Source organism: Cervus elaphus, chromosome 24 (genome assembly GCF_910594005.1).
Source record: "Cervus elaphus chromosome 24, mCerEla1.1, whole genome shotgun sequence".
NCBI lineage: Eukaryota > Metazoa > Chordata > Mammalia > Artiodactyla > Cervidae > Cervus > Cervus elaphus.
Window position 1 is genome coordinate 42,880,541 of NC_057838.1, and position 18,192 is coordinate 42,898,732.

Consider the following 18,192-nt stretch of genomic DNA (forward strand, 5'->3'; position numbering starts at 1 on the left):
CATACCTCACTGAACAACCTGGACATTTAGTTGAGTCCTGAAAAAGGATATGACTTGGCTACAATAACCAGATCTTTGAGTATGAGCTATCTCCTAAGACTAAGAAAAATATGGAAATTGACTTAACAAAATTTAAAACCAAGCCTGACAGGATACAAAGGATACACCAGTAGTTTAACTGCTTGCTGGAACAAAATTCCATATCCTACAAAAGGAAGCAGCATTGTCCAGACTCTCCAAAATATATCATTGAAAATATTCAGTGTAAATAAAAAATTATTAGATACTTGAATAAGCAAGAATAGTTAATAGAATAAGCAAGCAAGTTAATAGAAGATCCAGACACTAGGATCACCAAATGATGACTTTCAACTAACTATAATAATCAAGAAAGTAAAGGGGGAATATGGTGATAAAAATGAGAGTTGAGCATTGTCAGTAGAAAAGTAGGAACTATTAGAACCAAATATAATGTAGATTCTAGAACTGAAAGTATGTTTAAAATGTAAAATATACAAGATTCTTTAAGAGTATGGACTATAGAAGAAAAGGCTAGTGATATTAAAAGCAAATCTCAAAGATTATTCAATCCAAAGAATGGAGACAAGAGCCTAGAGAAAGAATATGCAGTCTCTGTGACCTCTGTGAAAATATTAACTGGTGTAACATATGTATAATTGGAATGATGGAGGAAGAGAAGACAGAGAAGTGGGCAGAAAAAAATATTTAAAGAAATAATGGGGGAGGTGGTCCTAAGATGGTGGAGGAATAGGATGGGAAGACCACTTTCTCCCGCACAGATTCATCGAAAGATCATTTGAATGCTGAGCAAATTCCACAAAACAATTTCTGAATGCTAGCAGAGGACACCAGGTAACCAAAAAGGCAGCCCATTGTCTTCAAAAGGAGGTTGGACAAAATATAGATGATAAAAAGAGAGACAAAAGAGTTAGCGATGAAGTCCCATCCCAGGGAGGAAGTTGTAAAAGAGAAGGTTTCCAAACACCAGAAAACCCTCTCACTGGTGGGTCTGTGGGGAGTTTTGGAATATCAGAGGACAACATAACCAGAAGGATAAATAAATAAATAAATAAACAAGTGAATGAATGAATGAATGAATAAATAAATAAATCCCACAGATTGCATGCCTAACGGCAACTCCTAATGGAAAAGTAGCCCAGATGCCCGCATCTGCCACCAGCAAGTTGGGGCTGAACAGGGAGGCGCGGGCTGCATTGCTTAGGGTAAAAGACTGGGCCTGAATGCCCTGAGGACAACCTAAGGGACCTAACGTGAGACAGCAACCCAAACAGTGGGCTAGCCAGAGAGAGATAAAAAAGAGAGAGAGAGAAATTTCCCTCAAAAAGCTCTAATGTAAGGTAGTGCCGGGCCTGCTCACAGAACAAAGGACTGAGCGAATACCAGAGGAGAGTTAGCTGGCTGTGGACTGGCCCATCCCCCACCAGAGGCAGGGCAGGTGGCGACAGCCAGAGCGGGAAAGGGGCAATCTCGGCCCCAGAGACGGCATCCTCTACCAAACTGCGAGCAGGTTCCCAGGTGCTAACCAAGTCTTCCTGGGATCCTGGACGGTTGACATCCGCCAGGAGGGTTGCAGCCAGAGATCAGTTCCCCAGAGGAGACACATGGCACATCTGAGAAGGCGCTCCCGCTGCACACCCAGGAAACCAGCAGCTGGAATGGGGGAGGTGATAAGACACACCGCACGTGGGGAGAGTGTGCTCACCAAGCACCTGGTCACCTGAGCTGCTCAGCCTGGGAAGGGCACAAAACGCAGGCCCAACCGAGTCTGTCCCTTTGTGGAGTACCTGAGAACCTGAACTTGAGCAGCTTAGACCTGGGAAGCGCACACAACCCAGGGCCCGCCTTAGACAGTTCCCAGCAGAGCAACCTGGAGCCTGAGCAGTGTAGACTGGGAAAGCGCACACGCCGTGAGCGGGGGCAAACCCAGTGTGGCCGAGACGCTATGAGCACTCCCCACGCACACCAGTGATGTTTGTCTGCAGTGTTCCTCCCTCCCCACAGCACAGCTGAACAAGGGAGCCTAAAAAAGTGACCACCTTGGCCCCTTGTGTCAGGGCGGAAATTAGACACTGAAGAGACTTGCAAACAGAAGAAGCCAAAATAAACAGAGGGAACCGCTGTGGAATTAAAGGTGCAACAGAGTAAAACCCTGTAGTTAGCACCGACTACACTGGAAGGGGCCTATAAACCTTGAGAAGTATAAGCTGTAACAAGGAACTATCTGAAACTGAACTCACCCACACTGCCCACAACAGCTCCAGAGAAATTCCTAGATATATTTTTACTATTATCACTTAAAAATTTTTTTAATTTTTTAAGTTCTTTATTACTCCTTTTTCATTTTATAACCTACTATTACCTTGCAAAAAAAACGACCCTATTTTTAAAGCAAATTCCATATACATTTTTTATAATTTTTGTGATTTTGTTTTGTTTTTTTAATATTGTATTTTTCAGAGTCTAACCTACCCTAGATTTTTAATCTTTGATTTTTGGTATTTGTTATCAATTTTGTACCTTTAAGAATCCAATCTTCAGGACCCATTTTTACTTAGGAGTGTGATTACTGACTTGATTGCTCTCTCCCCCTTTTGACTCTCCTTTTTCTCCCCTAGGTCACCTCTATCTCCTCCCTCCCCCTTCTCTTCTCTACCCAACTCTGTGAACCTCTTTGGGTATTCTGGGCTGTGGAGAACACTTAGGGAACTGATTACTGGCTAGATCTGTCTCCTTTTGACCCCCCTCTTTTCGTACTGGTCACCTCTATCTCCTTCCTCCCTCTTCTCTTCGCTATGTAACTCCATGAACCTCTCTGAGTGTTCCAGGCTGTGGAGAGCACAAAGGGATTTGATTACTGGCTAGATTGCTCTCTCCCCTTTTGATTCCCCCTCTCCTCCTCCTGGTCACCTTTATCTCCCTCCTCCCTCTTCTCTTCTCCATGTAACTCAGCGAACCTTTCTGGGTGTTCCTCACTGTGGGAGAATCTTTTCTCCATTAACCTAGGTGTTTTCATCATCAGTGCTGTATGGATTGAGAAGTCTTGAGGCTACTGTAAGAATAAGACTGAAAACCAGAGGAAGGAGGCTTAAATCCAAAACGTGAGAACAGCAGAGAACTCCTCTGACTCCAGGGAACATTAATCGATAACAGCTCATCCAAAAGCCTCCACACCTACACTGAAACCAAGCTCCACCTAAGAGCCAACAAGTTCCAGAGCAAGACATACCACGCAAACTCTCCAGCAACACAGGAACATAGCCCTGAGCTTTAATATACACGCTGCCCAAAGCCACACCAAACCCATAAATGTCTCAAAACTCACTACTGAACACTTCATTGCACTCCAGAGAGAAGAAATCCAGCTCCACCCACCAGAACACTAACACAAGCTTCCCTAACTAGGAAACATTGACAAGCCACTTGTCCAACCCCACCCACAGGGAGGAACCTCCACAATCAAGAGGAACCACAAACTGCCAGGATACAGAAAGGCCCCTAACACAGCAATCTAAACAAGATGAAAAGGCAGAGAAATACTCAGCAGGTAAAGGAACATGATAAATGCCTACAAAAAAACAAAAAAACAAAACAAAAGAGGAGGAGATAGGGAATCTACCTGAAAAAGAATTCAGAATAATGATAGTAAGAATGATCCAAAATCTTGAAAACAAAATGGAGTTACAGATAAATAGCCTGGAGACAAGGAACGAGAAGATGCAAGAAATGTTTAACAAGGACCCTAGACGAAATAAAAAAGAATCAATAATGAATAAGGAAATAAATGAGATCAAAAACACTCTGGAGGGAACCAACAGTAGAATAACTGAGGCAGAAGATAGGATAAGTGAGGTGGAAGATAGAATGGTGGAAATAAATGAAGCAGAGAGGAAAAAAGAAAAAATAATTAAAAGAAATGAGGACAAACTCAGAGAACTCTGGGGCAATGTCAAATGCCCCAACATTCAAATCATAGGAGTCCCACAAGAAGAAGACAAAAAGAAAGGCCATGAGAAAATACTTGAGGAGATAATAGTTGAAAACATCCCTAAAATGGTGACGGAAATAGCCACCCAAGTCCAAGAAACCCCGACAGTCCCAAACAGGATAAACACAAGGTTAAACACCTCAAAACACATATTAATCAAATTAACAAAGATCAAACACAAAGAGCAAATATTAAAAGCAGCAAGGGAAAAACAACAAATAACACACAAGAGGATTCCCTTAAGGATAACAGCTGATCCTTCAATAGAAACTCTTCAGGCCAGGAGGAAATGGCAGGACATACTTAAAGTTATGAAAGAGAAAAATCTACAACCCAGATTACTGTACCCAGCAAGGATCTCATTCAAATATGAAGGAGAAATCAAGAGCTTTACAGACAAGCAAAAGCTCAGAGAATTCAGCACCACCAAACCAGCTCTTCAACAAGTGCTAAAGGATCTTCTCTAGACAGGAAACACAGAAAAGGTGTATAAACTCAAACCCCAAACAACAAAGTAAATGGCAACGGGATCTTACTTATCAATAGTTACCTTAAATGTAAATGGGTTGAATGCCCCAACCAAAAGACAAAGCCTGGCTGAATGGATACAAAAACAAGACTACTATATATGCTGTCTACAGAGACCCACCTCAAAACAAGGGACACATACAGACTGAAAATGAAGGGCTGGAAAAAGATTTCACACAAATGGAAACCAAAAGAAAGCAGGAGCAGCAATACTCATATCAAATAAACTATGAAATAAAGGCTGTGAAAAGAGACAAAGAAGGACACTACATAATGATCAAAGGATCAATCCAAGAAGAAGATATAACAATTATAAATATATATGCACCCAACATAGCAGCACCATAATATGTAAGGCAAATGCTAACAAGTATGAAAGGGGAAATTAACAGTAACACAATAATAGTGGGAGACTTTAATACCCCACTCACACCTATAGATAGATCAACTAAACAGAAAATTAAAAAGGAAACACAAACTTTAAATGATACAATGGACCAGTTAGACCTAATTGATACCTATAGGACATTTCACACCAAAACAATGAATTTCACCTTCTTCTCAAGTGCACACGGAACCTTCTCCAGGATAGATAACATGCTGGGCCATAAATCCAGCCTTGATAAATGCAAAAAAAATTGAAATCATCCTAAGAATCTTTTCTGATCACAATGTAGTAAGATTAGATGTCAACTACAGGAGAAAAAAAAACTATTAAAAATTCCATCATATGGAGGCTAAACAACACACTTTGGAATAACCAAAAAATCACAGAAGAAATCAAAAAAGAAATCAAAATATGCATAGAAACAAACAAAAATGAAAACACAACAACCCAAAACCTATGGGACTCAATAAAAGAAGTGCAAAGGGGAAGGTTCATAGCAATACAAGCTTACCTCAAGAAACAAGAAAAAGTCAAATAAATAACCTAACTCTACACCTAATGCAACTAGAAAAGGAAGAAATAAAGAACCCCAGGGTTAGTAGAAGGAAAGAAATCATAAAAATTAGGGCAGAAATAAACACAAAAGAAACAAAAGAGACCATAGCAAAAATCAGTAAAGCCAAAAGCTGGTTCTTTGAGAAGATAAATAAAATAGACAAACCAATAGCCAGACTCATCAAGAAACAAAGGGAGAAGAATCAAATCAACAAAATTAGAAATGAAAATGGAGAAATCACACAGACAACACAGAAATACAAAGAATCATAAGAGACTACTATCAGCAACTATATGCCAATAAAATGGACAACTTGGAAGAAATGGACAAAGTCTTAGAAAAGTATAACTTTCCAAAACTGAACCAGGAAGAAATAGAAAATCTTAACAGACCCATCACAAACACAGAAATCCAAACTGTAATCAGAAATCTTCCAGCAAACAAAAGCTCAGGACCAGACAGCTTCACAGCTGAACTCTACCAAAAATTTAGAGAAGAGTTCTAAACTGAGTAGGATATCCTACTATCCTATTCAAACTCTTCCAGAAAATTGCAGAGGAAGGTAAATTTCCAAACTCATTCTATGAGGCCACCATCACCGTAATACCAAAACCAGACAAAGATGCCACAAAAAAAGAAAACTACAGGCTAATATCACCAATGAACATAGACATAAAAATCCTTAACAAAATCCTAGCAAACAGAATCCAACAATATATTAAAAAGATCATACATCATGACCAAGTGGGCTTTATCCCAGGGATGCAAGTATTCTTTAATATCCGCAAATCAATCCATGTAATACACCACATTAACAAATTGAAAAATAAAAAACATATGATAATCTCAATAGATGCAGAGAAAGCCTTTGACAAAATTCAACATCCATTTATGATAAAAACCCTCCAGAAAGCAGGCACAGAAGGAACATACCACAACATAATAAAAAGCTATATATGACAAACCCACAGCAAACATTATCCTTAATGGTGAAAAATTGAAAGCATTCCCCCTAAAGTGAGGGACAAGACAAGGGTGCCCACTCTCAACACTACTATTCAACATAGTTTTGGAAGTTTTAGCCACAGCAATCAGAGCAGAAAAAGAAATAAAAGGAATTCAGACTGGAAAAGAAGAAGTAAAACTCTCACTGTTTGCAGATGACATGATCCTCTACATAGAAAACCCTAAAGACTCCACCAGAAAATTACTAGAGCTAATCAATGAATATAGTAAAGTTGCAGGATATAACATTAACATACAGAAATCCCTTGCATGCCTATACACTAACAATGAGACAACAGAAGGAGAAATTAAGGAAACAATTCCATTCACCATTGCAATGAAAAAAATAAAACACTTAGGAATAAATCTACCTAAAGAAACAAAAGACCTATATGTAGAAAACTATGAAACACTGATGAAAGAAATCAAAGATGACACAAATAGATGGAGAAATATACCATGTTCATGGATCGGAAGAATCAATATAGGGAAAATGAATATACTCCCCAAAGCAATCTATAGATTCAATGCTGCCCCTATCAAGCTACCAACAGTATTTTTCACAGAACTAGAACAAATAATTTCACAATTTGTATGGAAATACAAAAAACCTCGAATAGCCAAAGCAATCTTGAGAAAGAAGAATGGAACTGGAGGAATCAACCTGCCTGACTTCAGACTCTACTACAAATCCACAGTCATCAAGACAGTATGGTACTGGCACAAAGACAGAAATATGGATCAATGGAAAAAATAGAAAGCCCAGAAATAAATCCATGCACCTATAGACATCTTATCTTTGACAAAGGAGGAAAGAATATACAATGGAGAAAAGACAATCTCTTTAACAAGTGGTGCTGGGAAAACTGGTCAACCACTTGTAAAGAATGAAATTAGAACACTTTCTAACACCATACTCAAAAATAAAGTCAAAGTGGATTAAAGATCTAAATGTAAGACCAGAGACTATAAAACTCCTAGAGGAAAACATCAGCAAAACACTCTCTGACATAAATCACAGCAGGATCCTCTATGACCCACCTCCCAGAGTAATGGAAATAAAAGCAAAAATAAACAAATGGGACCTAATTAAACTTAAAAGCTTTTGCACAATGAAGAAAACTATAAGCAAGATAAAAAGACAGCCTTCACAATGGGAGAAAATAATAGCAAACGAAGCAATGGACAAAGAATTAATCTCAAAAATATATAAGCAACTCCTGCAGCTCAATTCCAGAAAAATAAATGACCCAATCAAAAAATGGGCCAAAGAACTAAACAGACATTTCTCCAAAGAAGACATATAGATGGCTAACAAACACATGAAAAGATGCTCAACATCACGCATTATCAGAGAAATGCAAATCAAAACCACAATGAGGTACTATCTCGTGCCAGTCAGAATGGCTGCTATCCAAAAGTCTACAAACAATAAATGCTGGAGAGGGTGTGAAGAAAAGGGAACCCTCTTACACTGTTGGTGGGAATGCAAACTAGCACAGCCACTATGGGGAACAGTGTGGAGAGTCCTTAAAAAACTGGAAATAGAACTGCCATATGAGCCATCAATCCCGCTGCTGGGCATACACAATGAGGAAACCAAATTGAAACAGACATATGTACCCCAATGTTCATCGCAGCACTGTTTACAACAGTCAGGACATGGAAACAACCTAGATGTCCATCGGCAGATGAATGGATAAGAAAGCAGTGGTACATATACACAAAGGAATATTACTCAGCCATTAAAAAGAATACATTTGAATCAGTTCTAATGAAGTAGATGAAACTGGAGCCTATTATACAGAGTGAAGTAAGTCAGAAAGAAAAACACCAATACAGTATGCTAACGCATATATATGGAATATAGAAAGATGGTAACAATGACTGTGTATGTGAGACAGCAAAAGAGACACAGATGAATAGAACAGTCTTTTGGAGTCTGTGAGAGAAGGCGAGGGTGGGATGCTTTGAGAGAATAGCGCTGAAACATGTATATTATCATATGTGAAACAGATCACCAGTCCAGGTTTGAGGCATGAGACAGGGTACTCAGGGCTGGTGCACTGGGATGACCCTGAAGGATGGGATGGGGAGGGAAGTCGGAGGAGAGTTCAGGATGGGGAACACATGTACACCCGTGGCTGATTCATGTCAATGTATGGCAAAAAACACTACAATATTGTAAAGTAATTAGCCTCCAATTAAAATAAATAAATTTTATTTATTTAGAAACAAAATGATCACAAAGACAAAAAAATAAATAAATAAAATTAATTCATAAAAAAAAAAGAATGGCCCCAAATGTTCTGAACTTGGTAATACGTGTGTGTGTGTGTGTGTGTGTATGCATGCACTTGCAAAATCTAGAATCTCAGAAAATGTAAGCAGAGCAGGAAAAAAAACTTTTTTAAAGACTACGCCTAAACACATCATAGAGCAGATGCTGAAAAACAAAGATTAAAAAAAAAAATTAAAGGGACTGGAGAGGTGGAAAGGGCATGATAGATATAGGGGAACAATAATAGGAAGAATGTAAAATTTAAAATAAAGGCATGTAGAAAGGGAGGGATAGGTGCAAGGAAGGAGGAGGGAAGGAAAAAATGAAACTAGTGAACAAGAACTATATACTCAAGATACCCTTCACAAAGGAGAGGAAACTCAAGACATTTTCAGATAAACAAAAACTCAAAGAGTTTGTCACCAGCAGACTTAAATGTTAATAAGTAGTAAAAAAAAAAAAAAAAAAAAAAAAAGTTCTTTAGGCTGAAGAGGAATGAAATCAAATGAAAATTCAGGTTTACTACAAGGAGTTGAAGAAAACCAGAAATGGCAACTATGTGGGTAAACATTTAAAAAAATTTTTTTTCTCCTTCTCCTAATTTATTTCAAAGACAGTTGACTATCTAAATATACACATGCACACACACACACACACACACACCCAGGAACACTGCCTGTCAGATTATAACATTTGTAGATGCACAGAATATATATAAAAAAAAAGTGCAAAAGTGAGAGTGTGTTAATGGAATTATATAAAGTTACTACATTTGACGTGAAATGGAACAATATTTACATTAACTGGACAGTAGTAAGTTAAAGGATATATACCATAACCCCAAAGAGACAAAAATCTTTATAACCCACTAGCAAATGTCATTCACATGTTTTTTCTTACATGTTTTCTCAGTGCCAATCAAGGTCTATGTCAGTAAAAGAAACTATAAGGTATAAAAATAATTAGGTCAAAGTAAACAGCATCTTTTTAATGGTTTGGCATGAAACATGAATAAAACTTAATGCATTTTATATCCCAAGTGTCATTTCTTAAACCTAAACTCTTCATAAGATCTAACATCTAATAAATCCTTGAATTGGTATGCCTTGTGATGTTAGCTGTAACTTTCAACTGAGAAAGCTTGTGTTACAAATAGGGAATTTTCTTCTTGTTTTATTTGCCTTTGCCTTTGATACTTTGGACCAATGTTTATTTATTCCACGTGTATTTTTGTTCCAACACCACATAATCTCAAAGAGAATTTTAAAATGTAAAATGTGATGGCATATAATGGTCATTAGAACGGCTACTACAAACGTTAATTAACTTTCTAAATAATATAGAGATTCCATTCTATAGCAGAAAACATACTTTCAAAGGAGTAGTGCACATCCTATACCATTTTCATTTTCACTAATCCTTCAAAAATATGTACTCTATGAGTCCTCAAATTCAATAATCTATGTTGGTGATTTCTCTACACATTGATTAACATCATATTGTGCATTATACATACAATACCACTGTTATAAAAGCAATGGCAAGAGACAATGTAATGATTTTGTAGACAACCACAAAAGACTAATATGGCAGCATATAACTATTTGTTTGTTAAACAAGGCTCTAGCTTCACACACTCAATTTTATTTTAAAAGAAACAAGAAGAGGAAACACATGATGATCTGGCAGATATTTGTTTGTCAAAGATAGCCTTATACTGGATACTCTGCCCTTAAAGATTCTATCTCTGGATCAGATTTTGACTGGGAACTAGAAATTATGCTGCATGAGTCAAAATAAAAGGAAAGAAATAACAAAATAAAAGTACACTCAAACTATATCCTTTTAGAAAAGAAAACCAAAAAAGAATTTAACAAGAAAACATGAGCCTGGAGACTGCATTCCTGGGTCTGAATTGTTTAGTTCATTATTTGAAATGAGCACAAGAAACACAATTTAGACAGGGGATTCTTTTAAAAATGTGCTTATTCTCCTTGGAGCTTTGTCAGACCAGTCTGACTTTAGATGCTGGCCAGTCATGTCTAAGCATCCTTTTGGACCATCTATTCCAAGTCTACTCTGCCTGGAATCCACTAGACTTAACTCTATTTTACTTCCTATCATCAATTGTGGTTTATCTTATTCATCCCAAGGCCCAGTCTAGCTCAAAAGACTAAATCCAGTCCAAACTAGACTCCATCATCCAGATGGAGAATTATTTGGGCCAAGTACTTCTCTAGGTGGGTGAATGAATGATTTAGAGGTTGGCATCAATATGGAATGCCTGTAAGTTCCAGTCAATGGACACTAGTGGCTTATAGTTGATTCAGGATAAAGTTATCATAGAATTGCACTCATTTCACATGCCAGTAAGATTATGCTCAAAATCTTTCAAGCTAGGCTTCAGCAGTACATGAACTGAGAACTTGCAGATGCAAAACCTGGGTTAAGAAAACATAGAGGAACCAGAGATCAAATTGTCAGCCTTCAATGGATCATAAAGAAAGCAAGGGAATTCCAGAAAAACATCTACTTCTGCTTTACTGACTATGTGAATGTCTTTGACTGTGTGGATCACAACAAACTATGAACATTTCTTAAAGAGATGGGAATACCAGACCACCTTATCTGTCTCCTGAGAAACCTACATGTGGGTCTAGAAGCAAAGGTTATTAACAGAACTGGACATGTAACAAATGACTGGCTCAAACCTGGGAAAGGAGTATGACAAGGCTGTATACTGACATTCTGCTTATTTAACTTATATGCAGAGCACATCAGAGAAATGCCAGGCTAGGTGAATCACAAGCTGGAATCAAGATTGCTGGGAGAAATATCAACAACCTTAGATATGCAGATGATACCACTCTAATGGCAAAAGTAAAGAGGAACTAGAGGGATTCCTGATGAGAATGAAAGAGAGAATGAATAGCTGGCTTAAAACTCAACATTCAAAAAATTAAAATCATGGTATCCAATGTCATCACTTCATGGCAAATAGAAGGGGGAAAAGTGGAAACAGTGACAGATTTTCTTTTCATGGGCTCCAAAATCACTGCAGACAGTGACTGCAGCCATGAAATCAAAAGATGCTTGCTCCTTGGAAGAAAAGCTATGACAAACCTAAACAGCATATTAAAATGCATAAGCATCATATTGCCAACAGAGGTCCACATAGTCAAAGCTATGGTTTCTCCAGTAGTCATGTATGGATGTGAGAGCTGGACCATTAAGAAGTTTGGAAGAAAAGAAAGAAAGTGAAGTCATTCAGTTGTGTCCGACTCTTTGTGACCCCATGGACTATAGCCTGCCAGGCTCCTCTGTCCATGAAATTCTCTAGGCAAGAGTACTGGAGTGGGTTGCCATTTTCTTCTCCAGGGGATCTTCCCAACCAAGGGATTGAACCCATGTCTCATGCATTGCAGGCAGACTCTTTACCATCTGAGCCACCAGGGAAGTCTTTAGGAAGGCTGAATGCCCAAGAATTGATGCTTTCAAATTGTGGTACTGGAGAAGATTCTTGAGAGTCCCTTGGACTTCAAGGAGATTAAACCAGTCAATCCTAAAGGAAATCAACCCTGGATATTCATTGGAAGGACTGATGCTGAAGTTGAAACTCTTTCCTGATGAAATAGGTGGAAAAAATCAAATATCATGTTTATTAATGTCTATATTGTTGTTTGTTGTCGTTTAGTTGCTAGGTTGTGTCCGACTCTTTTGTGAACCCATGGACTGTGGCTTGCCAAACTCCTCTATCCATGGAACAGAGACAAGAATATTGAAATGGGTTGCCATTTCCTTCTTCAGAATATCTTCTTGACTCATGGATCTAACCTGCATCTCCTGCATTGGTAGGTGGCTTCTTTACAACTGAGCCACTAGGGAAGTCCATTAATGTCTCTACAGTTTGCATTAAAAATTATTGCTAATACAAAGACGAGAAAATAATTTAAAATGAGTTGTCTGATTTCAAAATATGGTATTCTTCAAAGTGAAGGAAAAAAAAATCCCATATAGAAAATTTAACTAATGTCATCCAGTATTCAAAAAAAAAAAAAAAAGCCAAATTCAAAGAGCAAAAGTGATATCAGAGGGTGGCAAAAGGCTAAGGAGAGAAAAATAATGAAATGGAACAAGAGAAATATTTTAACTGTTAAAACATGATTAAAATATATCAGTCAAAATTGGATAGTATTTCCAAATGAGAAATGAATTTTAGCTTATTAATAATTCCCTCCTCAGAACTATTTATCCAAAGGAGTTTAAAGTTTGTGATTCATTTAACAAATACAAATAACTATATCACAGTAACTGCAAAAGTAAAACAAGTGGAAAATATGTATAAATCAAGAATAATCCAAGAATAAATTACAATCAGGAATAATCCATGGGTTTCCCTGGTGGCTCAGCTGATAAAGAATCCACCTGCAATGTGGGAGACCTGGGTTCAATCTCTGAGTTGGGAAGACCCCCTGGAGAAGGGAACAGCTACCCATTCCAGTATTCTGGTCTGGATAATTCCATGGACTGTATAGTCCATGGGGTCACAAAGAGCTGGGCATGACTGAGTGACTTTCACTTTCACTTCAGGAATAATCCATAACCTCCAAAGTAAAAATGTGGGCAAAGATTTGAATTAAGTGTCTCTCTAGGGACAGATGATTGGAAACTAGGATAGTTTAACATAAATAAAATATATAAAAACAATCACAGAATGTGAGGTAAGGATTCATCATCACACACAAGTAGGAGTAGGGTCTCTCAGAAACTGCACAGAATAAGAGGTTATATGATTTGTAAACTTAGATCTAAAGCCATGGTGAATCAAAAATGGTTTCCATTTAGGAGTAACATGAATAATCACATAGTCTAATATTAAAATATAACTGAAAATAAACTAGGAGGAATAATATGATCAGCAGTGTTTTGGGTTCACTCGGTCTCTCCTGATTATTTCTTCTTATCTGGACAGCATTTGCACCTTAGATTTCTTTAGCTCAGATGACATCTCTGTTCACTGTTTTAAGATTACTGTCACTGCTATTTACCAAATATCTTTCTCACCCCACTAATACCTAAAATTTAGATAATTTGCTTTTCCAAAGGTCAATGCCCAAACTACTAAGGGCATTAGATATTGTCTCCAAATTTATGATGAAGAGATATAAAATGCTTTAACTAGAGAAAAGAGACAACCAAAGAAACTTTTAATCAGGTCCCCTTTGGGACAAGGAAAACAACATTGTTTTTTGATATCCTGGTTTTGGATATCCAACCATTATTAATCTGTAGGTGATCTGGGAAACAGACTCTTGGAGGGCACAAACAGAACCTTGTGTGCAACCAGGACCCAGGAGAAAGGAGCAGTGACCCCACAAGAGACTGACCCAGACTTGTCTGTGAGTGTCCAGAAGTCTCCAGCAGAGGCGTGCGTTGGTGGTGGCCTGCTGCAGGGTTGGGGGCACTGAGTGTAGCAATGCATGCTACGTTTTGAAAGAGGTATCCATTACTGTCATTACTTCCACCAAAGTTTGGCCCCAGGTAAACAGCAGGGAGGGAACACAGCTCCACCCATCAACAGAAAATTGGATTAAAGATTTACTGAGCATGGCCCCATCCATCAGAACAAGACCCAGTTTCCCCCTCAGTCAGTCTATCCTGTCAGGAAGCTTTCATAAGCCTCTTATCCTTCTCCATCAGAGGGCAGACAGACTGAAAGCCACAATCACAGAAAATCAACCAATTTAATTCTAGTAATGGAAACTAGAAATCACAGAAAACTAACAAATCTAATCACATGGACCACAGCCTTGTCTATCTCAGTGAAACTATGAGCCATGCCGTGTAGGGCCACCCAAGACAGATGGGTCATGATGGAGAGTTCAGACAATATGTAGTCCACTGGAGAAGGGAAGGGCAAACCATTTCAGTATTCTTGCCTTGAGAACCCCATGAACAGCATGAAAAGGCAAAAAGAGAGGACACTGAAAGATGAACTTCCCAGACCAGTAGGTGCCCAGTAAGCTACTGGAGATCAGTGAAGAAATAACTCCAGAAAGAATGAAGGGATGGAGCCAAAGCAAAAACACCACCCAGCTATGTATGTGACTGGTGATGGAAGCAAGGTCCAATGCTGTAAAGAGCAATATTGCATAGGAACTTGGAATGTTAGGTCCATGAATCAAGGCAAATTGGAAGTAGTCAAACAGGAGATGGCAAGAGTGAATGTCAACATTTTAGGAATCAGCCACTAAAATGGAGTGGAATGGGTGAATTTAACTCAGGTGACCATTATATCTACTACGGTGGGAAATGATCCCTTAGAAGAAATGGAGTAGCCCTCATAGTTAACAAAAAAGTCTGAAATACAGTACTTGGATGCAATCTCAAAAACACATGATGATCTCTATTGATTTCCAAGGCAAACCATTCAGTGTCACAGTAATCCAAGTCTATGCCCCAACCAGTTATGCTGAAGAAGCTGAAGTTGAACGGTTCTATGAAGACCTACAAGACCTAGAACTAACATCCAAAAAAGAAGTCCTTTTCATTATAGAGGACTGGAACGTAAAAGTAGGAAGTCAAGAAACACCTGGAGTAACAGGCAAATTTGGCTTTGGAATACAGAATGAAGCAGGGCAAAGGCTAATAGAGTTTTGCCAAGAGAATGCACTGGTCATAGCAAACACCCTCTTCCAACAACACAAGAGAAGACTCTTCACATAGACATCACCAGATGGTCAACATTGAAATTGGACTGATTATATTCTTTGCAGCCAAAGATGGAGAATCTCTACAGTCAGCAAAAACAAGACCAGGAGCTGACTGTGGCTCAGATCATCAACTCCTTATTTCCAAATTCAGACTTAAATTGAAGAAAGTAGGGGAAAGCACTGGACCATTCAGATATGACCTAAATCAAATCCCTTACAATTATACAGTGGAAGTGAGAAATAGATTTAAGGGACTAGATCTGATAGACATAGTTCCTGATGAACTATGGACAGAGGTTCATGACATTGTACAGGAGACAGGGAGCAAGACCATGCCCAAGAAAAAGAAATGCAAAAAGGCAAAATGGTTGTCTGAGGAGGCCTAACAAATAGCTGTGAAAAGAAGAGAAGTGACAAACAAAGGAGAAAAGGAAAGATATACCCATCTGAATGCAGAGTTACAAAGGATAGCAAGGAGAGATAAGAAAGACTTCCTCAGTGATCAATGCAAAGAAATAGAGGAAAACAATAGATGGGGAAGACTAGAGATCTCTTCACAAAAATTAGAGATTCCAAGGGAACATTTCACTCAAAGATGGGCTCAATAAAGGACAGAAATGGTATTGACCTATCAGAAGCAGAAGATACTAAGAAGAGGTGGCAAGAATACACAGAATAACTAGACAAAACAGATCTTCACAACCCAGATAATCACAATGGTGTGATCAGTCACCTAGAGCCAGACATCTGGAATGTGAAGTCAAGTAGGACTTTGGAAGTATCACTACAAACAAAGCTAATGGAGGTGATGGAATTCCAGTTAAGCTATTTCAAATCCTAAAAGATGATGCTGTGAAAATGCTGCACTCAATATGCCAGCAAATCTGAAAAACGCAGCAGTGGCCACAGGACTGGAAAAGATCAGTTTTTATTCCAATCCCAAAGAAAGAAAATGCCAAAGAATGCTCAAGCTATCACACGATTGCATTCATCTCACATGCTAGTAAAGTAATGCTCAAAATTCTCCAAGTCAGACTTCAACAGTACGTGAACCGTGAACTTCCAGGTGTTCAAGCTGGTTTTAGAAAAGGAAGAGGAACCAGAGATTAAATTGCCAACATCCACTGGATCATTGAAAATGCAAGAGAGTCCCAGAAAAAACATTTATTTCTGCTTTATTGACTATGCCAAAGCCTTTGACTGTGTGGATCACAACAAACCATGGAAAATTCTGAAAGAGATGGGAATACCAGACCACCTGACCTGCCTCTTGAGAAACCTGTATGCAGGTCAGGAAGCAACAGTTAGAACTGGACATGGAACAACAGACTGGTTCCAAATAGGAAAAGGAGTAAGTCAAGGCTGTATATTGTAACCTTGCTTATTTAACTTCTATGCAGAGTACATCATGCGAAATCCTGGGCTGGAAGAAGCACAAGCTGGAATCAAGATTGCCAAAAGAAATGTCTATCAGATATGCAGATGACACCACCCTTGTGGCAGAAAGTGAAGAAGAACTAAAGAGCCTCTTGAGGAAAGTGAAAGAGGAGAGTGAAAAAGTTGGCTTAATACTCAACATTCAGAAAACTAAGATCATGGCATCTGTTCCCATCACTTCATGGCAAATAGATGGGGAAACAATGGAAACAGTGGCAGACTTTATTTTGGGGGGCTCCAAAATCACTGCAGATGGTGACTACAGCCATGAAATTAAAAGATGTTTGCTCCTTGGAAGAAAAGTTATGACCAACCTAGACAACAGAGACATTATTTTGCCAACAAAGGTCCATCTAGTCAAGGCTATAGTTTTTCCAGGTGTCATGTATGGATGTGAGAGTTGGACTACAAAGAAAGCTGAGTGCTGAGGAATTGATGCTTTTGAACTGTGGTGTTGGGGAAGACTCTAGAGTCCCTTGGACAGCAAGGGGATCCAAGGAGTCAGTCCTAAAGGAAATCAGTCCTGAATGTTCATTGGAAGGACTGATTTTGAAGCTGAAACTCCAATAGTTTCGCCACCTGATGAGAAGAACTGACTCATTTGGAAAAGGCCCTGATGCTGAGAAAAACTGAAGGTGGTAGAAGAAGGGGACAACAGAGAATGAGATGGTTGGATGGCATCACCAACCCAGTGGACATAAGTTTGAGTAAACCCGGGGAGTTGGTGATGGACAGGGAGGCCTGGCATGCTGCAGTCCATGGGGCCACAAAGAGTCAGGCAGGACTGAACTGAACTGAACTGATCATGTCAGAAGTTTTTACGAGAGAGGCATACAATGGGGAGTCTGAGCCCTTAGGTGGGAGTGGGGTGAGGGGGGAAGTGTTATGGGTTATAATCTTATCAGAAGAATAAAGCAAGTTTACATAAGACCACAATGGATATGTGTATGCCAGAAGTCCCAAGAGAAGGGAATGATCATTTCTAAATGAGTGAGATTAAGAAGACTTCAAGGTGGAGGTGAAGATGGGACTCTGAGGCAACATTCTGAAATGTTAGTAACAGAAGCAGATAAGTTCAAGGAACTGCAGCACTACAATTAGGTTAAAGTGGAAAGAAGGTTAGGCGACGTGGAGAAATCTTGAAACTTGAAGCCACAGTGTGAAAATAATGTTATAGATTCTTATCAGTCAAGGTTTTTATTGGCTGTTACAGGAATCTGAAATTTATCTTTGCTCCCAGTTTTATTGTTTTCAAAA

At 38.7% G+C, this 18,192-nt stretch overlaps 1 long non-coding RNA gene across 1 annotated transcript in view; it reads right to left on the bottom strand.

Moving 5' to 3' along the window:
• Positions 1-18,192, bottom strand: part of LOC122683108 — a 528,047-nt gene that overhangs the window by 428,360 nt on the left and 81,495 nt on the right. The window lies entirely within an intron of this gene.